The sequence below is a fragment of the Anolis sagrei genome, chromosome 1 (genome assembly GCF_037176765.1).
Source record: "Anolis sagrei isolate rAnoSag1 chromosome 1, rAnoSag1.mat, whole genome shotgun sequence".
NCBI lineage: Eukaryota > Metazoa > Chordata > Lepidosauria > Squamata > Dactyloidae > Anolis > Anolis sagrei.
This window is the reverse complement of record NC_090021.1, coordinates 104,885,769-104,893,465: the sequence shown is the minus strand read 5'-3', so window position 1 is coordinate 104,893,465 and position 7,697 is coordinate 104,885,769. Positions and strand designations below refer to the sequence as shown.

The 7,697-nt window shown below is 42.8% G+C and overlaps 1 protein-coding gene across 2 annotated transcripts in view; it reads left to right on the top strand.

Moving 5' to 3' along the window:
* The first annotated feature begins 5,235 nt into the window (after positions 1–5,235).
* Positions 5,236–7,697, top strand: part of ANKRD6 (ankyrin repeat domain 6) — a 108,595-nt gene continuing 106,133 nt past the window's right edge. For both annotated transcript variants that reach the window (XM_060753026.2, XM_067467494.1), the window contains exon 1: positions 5,236–5,460. The gene's annotated coding sequence lies outside the window, so the exon portion shown is untranslated. The remainder of the gene's footprint in view (positions 5,461–7,697) is intronic.

Sequence of the window (7,697 nt, the reverse complement as noted above, 5' to 3'; positions counted from 1 at the left end):
TCTGCACTACAATGTAGAGGCATCCTATTTAATATATGCATTATGTTTACACAATGTTGTGTCCTGTCTAGAGCAGGCATGGGCCAACTTCAGCCCTCTAGGTGTTTGGACTTCAACTCCCACAATTGTGGGAGTTGGAGTCCAAAACACCAGGAGAGCCAAAGTTGGCCCATGCCTGCTCTAAAGCCTTGAGGAGAGGCAGATTATTATTTGTGAATTTGTATGTGCACACACACAAATGGCACTCATGTAGTCATGCCAGCCACATGACCTTGGAGGTGTCTATGGACAACACCGGCTCTTTGGCTTGGAAATGGAGACGAACACCACACCCCAGAGTCGGGCACGACTGGACTTAATGTCAGGGGAAAACCTTTACCTTTACCTATGTGTACACATACATATGCATGTATTTATATTTGTGTATATAGAATATAGTATATAGAATATGCATATATAGAGAGCCCCCAGTGCAGTGGTTTAAACTGCTGAGCTGTTGAACTTGCTAACCAATCGGTCACAAGTTCGAATCCAGGGAGCGGCGTGAGCTTCCGGTGTCAGCCCCAGCTTCTGCCAACCTAGCAGTTTGAAAACATGCAAATGTGAGTAGATCAATAGGTAGTGCTCTGGTGGGAAGGTAACGGCACTCCATGCTGTCATGCTGGCCACATGACCGCGGAGGTGTCTACGGACAATGTCGGATCTTTGGCTTAGAAATGGAGATGAGCACCAACCCCCAGACATGACTAATGTCAGGGGAAAACCTTTACCTATGATGCATATATACATGTATATATACACCATATATGTGTTTGTGCGTGTGTATTAGGACTGTGGGATCGATGAAAAAATGTTTCAAAATTCATTATAAAATTAGGGAGCACCAGCATTTTGTTTCTAAAGTATTGTTAGAGAAATTTTCATAACTATAACAAGAGTAACAAAAATTCTCTGGCATAGGGCTCCTCGCTTTCCCAAACTACATTTCCCAGAATTCTGTGCTTTCTCAGGCTCTTTCCCAGTGAACTCTGCTTTCTCCCTGCTGCTTCCCTCTCCTAATGGTGAGAGGTCATTAATTTAAAGAGGAAAGGCAGCCTTTTTGGCTTTGCTTCCTTATGCTGAAAATAAAAGTGACTTTGGGAGGCTTCTGAGGTTTACAAAATTCAAACAAAAAAGTATGGGGTAAGTCTGGATTTTAAAGTTTTCAGTATAGGCCATGCTTGCGCATCGGATAGTAAAGGTAAAGGTTACCCTTGACATTAAGTCTAGTTGTGTCCGACTCTGGAGGGTGGTGCTTATCTCCATTTCTAAGCCCAAGAGCCATCATGTCTCCTCTCAGCCTTCTTTTCTTTAGGCTAAACATGCCCAGCTCTTTAAGCCGCTCCTCATAGGGTTTGTTCTCCAGACCCTTGATCATTTTAGTCGCCCTCCGCTGGATACATTCCAGCTTGTCAACATCTCCCTTCCATTGTGGTGCTTGTAAGCTGGATGTTTGTAACTTGGGGACTGCTTGCATGGGGTTTTTGTCTGGAGCGGAGAGGGTGTGATTCCACCATCAGGTCACCATGTCCCAAATCAAAACCATGTCTAATCAACACCAGAGCTGTGAGGCTGAAGAAAAACGGGGTTGAGGCAACTGAAGGTCCCTCTATACCAGGCCTGTTTTCGAACTGCTAGGTTGGCAGAAGTTGGGGCTAACAGCAGAAGCTTACCCCACTCCCTAGATTTGAACCACCAACCTTTGAGTCAGCAAGTTCAGAAGCTCAACAGTTTAACCTGCTACACCACCAGAGGGCCCTGCGCATTGGATATCACATCGTAAATACAAATTTAACAAATTTGATATGACTTAAGAAGTAACTAGAAAATTGCATACTCATATACACACACACACCATATATATACACACATGCATATATAAAATATTCAAGTGTTGTTGAGCCACAGTAGCACCCCCGCCCCAATGATTTATAAGTCACCAAAAGCTCAGAAATAAATATATTATTATTCTTTTTTAAAAAAAATAAAAAGACCTTTCCCAGGCCCGCGCCAGTTCAAAGCATCAGACGATTTAGACTGAACCGGCAGCAGCTGTAAAACTGCCTAAACTCTATCCTATCTCACTCCTCAATAAACAGTATCAACTTCATGATTTTGTGTAACTTGTATCTTTCAACTGTGTACTGTATCTATTTCTTTTATATGAAATGTATATAAATGGCTTCTTAGAAATGTATCTAAATGTACCTTAGAAGCAGCCACCCTGCTGTGACCCTATTCAGATAATCTCTTGGGAACGGAAAAGGTTGGGCCAATCCCCCTGGCAGTTTCCCACACCAGATAATCATCAGCTTCATTGTTTATGTGTAGAGATAGATGATCTCTCGTGCCAGCCAGATTAGCTCAGAAATGTGTGTGTGGTTCCCTCGAAGCTGAGAGTCTGTTACCCCTGCAGAAACAATGTCTTAAAATTATGTACATTCATTAACTCTATTATTTGACATCCCAGCTCTTGATTGCCCAGGATCAGCACCTTTCTTTCTGAGTCTTGCACCTTTGTTTCTTGAGCCATGTATCATTATTTGGCATAGAACTGGACAGCTGAGCTCCTCAAAAGCTTATCAACACATCACTAGTATTGTCTTCTCCTTGTTCACAGTTCACATCCTCCCAGGGGGCAATCCCCAGCCATCATTTCCCCCACCAAGGGAATCTCTGCCTGGAAGACACGATGTCAGCAGAACCTTCAGCCAGTCCTGGCAAAAGTATGATAGCTGGCACCCAATGCCAAGACAGAGCAGCAAGTGAGAGATGCAGGTGTGACAGAGTCATGGCAAGATTGGTGGGCAGAAAGGGGGGGGCAGAAGAGGGGGAATAAACAGCCAAGCATAGTGCTTAAGGCTATCCGGATATTGTATGCAAACACGTTCAAATATGTAACATCTTTGCTTCTCTAATTCTGATCTGTGTCGTGCAACCAGCATTGGGTCCCAGCTATCATACTTTTGCCCCAATCCTGTTGCAGATCATGGCCAGCCTTTTTTTCTAGTCAATCAGAGGAAGGAGCAGGAGGCTTGAATGCCTGTCAGAACAGTATAAGATGTCTTGCATTTCTCTGTATGTTTATGCTTCTACATTTTGAAGCAAATTGCTTGTACTTCCATCCTTTTTGGACAAATCGTAATAAACTTCTGTGGCTTGTCTTCAACTTGGTGAGTTGTTTCTCTGTCCTGGTCTTTCTGGTTTAGCATATGCTCACCAGGCATGGATCCTATTATCCACAGTCTTCGCTAAATCACAACAGAGGCAGCCCCAAGTTACAAACAAGATAGGTTCTGTAGGTTTGACCTTAAATTGAATTTATATGTAGGTACATTTTTGAAATGCAACTCCATATATAAGCTTTGGATAACATTGGGAAGAGTTAACACCTTTGTTTGTGTCCCTGTCCAGAAGATTTCCCCTCACTTTCTGCCTCAGTGATAATTAGATTTTGAAAAAATTGGTTTGTTGTGGAAATGATTGGTGATGAAGCATGATAACTCTTTTAAGAGTGATTTTCACTTCCAAGGAATAGGTTTCTCTCACTTTCTGTGGTCTCACCCCTTCATTCTTTACTAGGAGTAGTTTGTCAGTCAGATGTTTGTAACTCGGGGACTCCCTGTATTGGTGGCCGTGTTCCTATTCCACTGTTCTTCCAATATGGGTCTTAAGCTGGCTTGCAATGTAAATTAAACAGTTAAAAGAGAAAATACAAATGTTTTAAAAATCATATTTAAAAAATAATGTGTACTGTACACTTTCATGGACTCCAGAAGTGTACTTGAGACCAAAAACACTTGTGCTAGAAATGTAATTTTCCTCAATTAGTCTGAAAAGTGATACCTTATATCTGTTTATGCTTCAACAGACTAACAATTGTGCTTTCGAATGCTACGCTTTGTATTTCCCATTGAATCCCATGGAACACCATATTGTTGGCTCCCAGAAAGAGCCAGATGATTCTTGCAAGTATGTTGTGAAGGGATGGCTTGAAATTAAGGTGAAAGCAGAGAAGTGCATAAAAATGGCAAAAGTGGGAAGCGTTAGTCCTCCAAATGCTGTTGGATTAAGGCCCCTTTTATACAGCTGTATAAAATCCACATTGAACTTGATTATATGGCAGTGTAGAATAAGATAATCAAATCAGATAATGTGGATTTTCTGTTTTGATAACCTGGATTATCTGGCCACGTAGAAGGGGCCTAAGAGTCCCATCATCTAATAAGACTCTTATGAGGCACTCTTTGAAAAAATAGAGCACAATGTGCTGCAGGATGTCCCACAAAAAAAAAGTTTTTGCAGTTTAATAAACTTTCCCCATGCTTTTATGATAGAACCAACTGGGAGATGACTGCATTTCTGTGTACGAACCTGCACAATCTCTTCGATCATCTGGTGAGGCCCTGCTCGTGCTCCCACCTCCTTCGCAGGCGCGATTGGTGGGGACGAGGGAGAGGGCCTTCTTGGTGGTGGCCCCCCAACTCTGGAACTCATTTCCCAAGGATATCAGACATGCCCCAACTCTGGCAGTCTTTAGGAGGAGCCTGAAAACGTGGTAGTTTATTTCGTGCATTTCTACCCTGCCCTGAGGGGGGACTCAGGGACTCAGTTCCAGTGTGCCTTCCCAGAATAAGAAAAACTCTCAGCCATATGCCCTCAAAATGCACTTTACCACTGATTTAGGACTGGCTGTGTTCTCTCATCTCTCTTTGAAAATCCTATCCTAGTTATATCCTACCTTGTTCATGTCCAGTATTATTATTTTAATTTTTTTAAATCTATTACATTTGGCCCAGCCATTGGTTTTTAAATGTTTGTCTGTCACTGTTGATTGTTTATTGTTTATTTTGTGTTCATGTGATTTATATTAATTGTATTGTATTGATTGTTTTTGTTATTGCCTTTGTTTATTGATGTACTGCGGGCTTGGCCTCATGTAAGCCGCACCGAGTCCCTTGGGGAGATGGTAGCAGGGTATAAATAAAGATGATGATGATGATGATTATTATTATTATTATTATCATTATTATTCAGAGATAAACTGGACTGTAACCTATTCTGGGAACGGCCGCTAGATGTCGCTGCTCAGCGCAAATTTCCCGGTGTTGCTCAATGCTTACACATTGGAGCCAGTTCCCTCGTTGCATTCTCAGAAGCTGCCATGAGATGGCGCTGTGGGGTCGAAGTAGCAAGGAACCCTTTTCCCCTCCCCAATCAGTAGGAACCAAAGTTACCTGCGGGGAGAAGAGGAGGAAGATTTCGCAGTAACTTTACAAGTCCCTTTCCCGAGGGAGGAGCAAGGAGAGACGGGGGGTCGCTCAAACGGCGTAGACCCCCCACTCTGGGCCTCCTCTTCGAGCCCACCCCCTGCCCTGGGATGTGTAGAGCAGGGCGCCCTAGGAGAGCGGAGGAGGAAAGGTAGGATTGCTTTATTTTTCGTGTGGATCCTGCATGCCGTCTACACTGTGGAATGATGCATTTTGATGCCGCTTTGACTGGCACGGCTCACTGCTATGGAATCCTGGGAGTTGTAGTGCCTTAGTTGTGGTGCCTTATCAAACTGCAAATCCCATGAGTCCTAACAGCTAAAGTGGTGTCAGACTGCATTAACTCCACAGCGTGGGTGCAATCCCAGTCTTCTTCCAGCTTGATTTGTGATTGTAAACAAGGGGCCCATTATTTGACCTGCCCATTATTTGCTAGGTTGTATAGCCATTGTGGTTTGTGATAGGTTAGTTTTTGTGGCTTAGCTTCTTCAGATGCAGAACTGAGTGGTGTTAGGGTCTCAGGGATAAAGCACAGGGTGCATCTACACCGCAGAAGTAATTCAGTTTGACATCACTCTTAACTGCCATGGCTCGGTGCTATAGATTCCTGTGAGTTGTAGTTTGCAAGGGTACCAGCACTCCTTTGCAAAGAAGGCTAAAGACCTTGTAAAAGTACAAGTCTATCGCATGGCAGTGAAAGTTGTGTCAGATTGCATTAATTCGACAGTGCAGATGCACCCATATTCATACAGGGGTGGGAAAGAATGTAATAGGAAAGATAATATTATATTAAAATAATTAATAATATATTAAGATAATGTGTTATTGAAGGCTTTCATGGCCAGGATCACTGGGTTCTTGTGAGTTTTCTGGGCTGTATGGCCGTGTTCCAGAAGCATTCTCTCCTGACATTTCACCCACATCTATGGCAGGCGTCCTCAGAGGTTGTGAAGTCTGTTGGAAACTAGGCAAGTGGGGTTTATATATCTGGAATGTCCAGTTTCCAACAGACCTCATAACCTCTGAGGATGCCTGCCAGAGATGCGGGTGAAACGTCAGGAAAGAATGCTTCTGGAACATGGCCATACCGCCCGGAAAACTCACAGCAAACCTATTAGGATAATATTATCTTAATACAATATTATATTAAGATGCAAATCACATCCCTTGCAGTGAGTCTACCTTAGAAGATGGGATGAGGTTTGGGTAGGGTTCATTCAAGTGTGTAGGATCTGTATTACTTGGATCTCAACTGTGATCATGTGCCAATCAGAAGGGAGATCCCCTAAACTAAGGAATCCTGGGACTGGTTTCTACTTAAAGCAATACCTTTTCTGAAGTGCTTGGGACCAGAAAAGTTTTGGATTTGGGATTTTTTATTTTCTGGGATTTTGAAATATCTGTATTTGCATAGATGTGAGATGTCTTGGAGATGGGACCTTCGTCTAAATGCAGATTTCATTTATGTTCCATTGGCATCTTATAAACATAACCTGAAGGTTACACAATATATGTAATAATTTTATGTGTGATACAAAGTTTGTGTACATTGAAAGGAATGGTGTCACTATCTCAGCAACCCATGTGGACAATTTTGGAGATCCGGATAAGGGATGCGCAACCTGGGTTTTCATGACATTATAGTCATATATGAAATCCACTGCTATTTCTCTACCGCATGTAGTAGCTTAGTTTGGCTGGGTGAGAGGGTAATCTTAGGGTGCATCTACAGTACCGAGTAAATGAAGTTGGAGACCATTATAACTGCTGTGGCTCAATGCTATGGAAAGTATGGGTTTGTAGCTTGATGGTGCACCAGGGCTCTTTGCTGAGCTCCCCTGATTCCATAGCTCTGAATGCATGGCAGTGAATGCATGGTCAAACTGTTAATTCTACAATGTAGATGCACCCTTATAGTCACTGATCTTGTTAAAGCACTGGTTCCCAACCTGTGGTCCATGGACCACCAGTGGTCCGGAAGAACTAAAATATGGTCCTTGGCTTCACAGTTACTACACTGTTGCAACAAGAACAATTGGTCTCGTGAACCCCTCTTATAGTGCAGAGGCTTATTAAATATGGCTTTCTGTGGGCGAACCGATGTTTACTACTGGGTGGCATATGTTCTGTATCAGAAACTAGAGCTGATGTGGTCTATCCAATGCAATTTTCTGAATCAGCTCCCTAAATAACCAAAATGAATCTAAAGTTGACCAAAAACTGATTTGCAACCCTTTTGGTACTAAGGTTGGAGAGTGCTCCCTGGTGAAGTGATCTCTGGTCAAAAAAAGGTTGGGAACCACTGTATTAAACAGACATGAATCCTACATTCCTGCTGATTGTAGATGCCTGCCGACCATCTCCCTACACTTCTGTTTATAGGCAAAG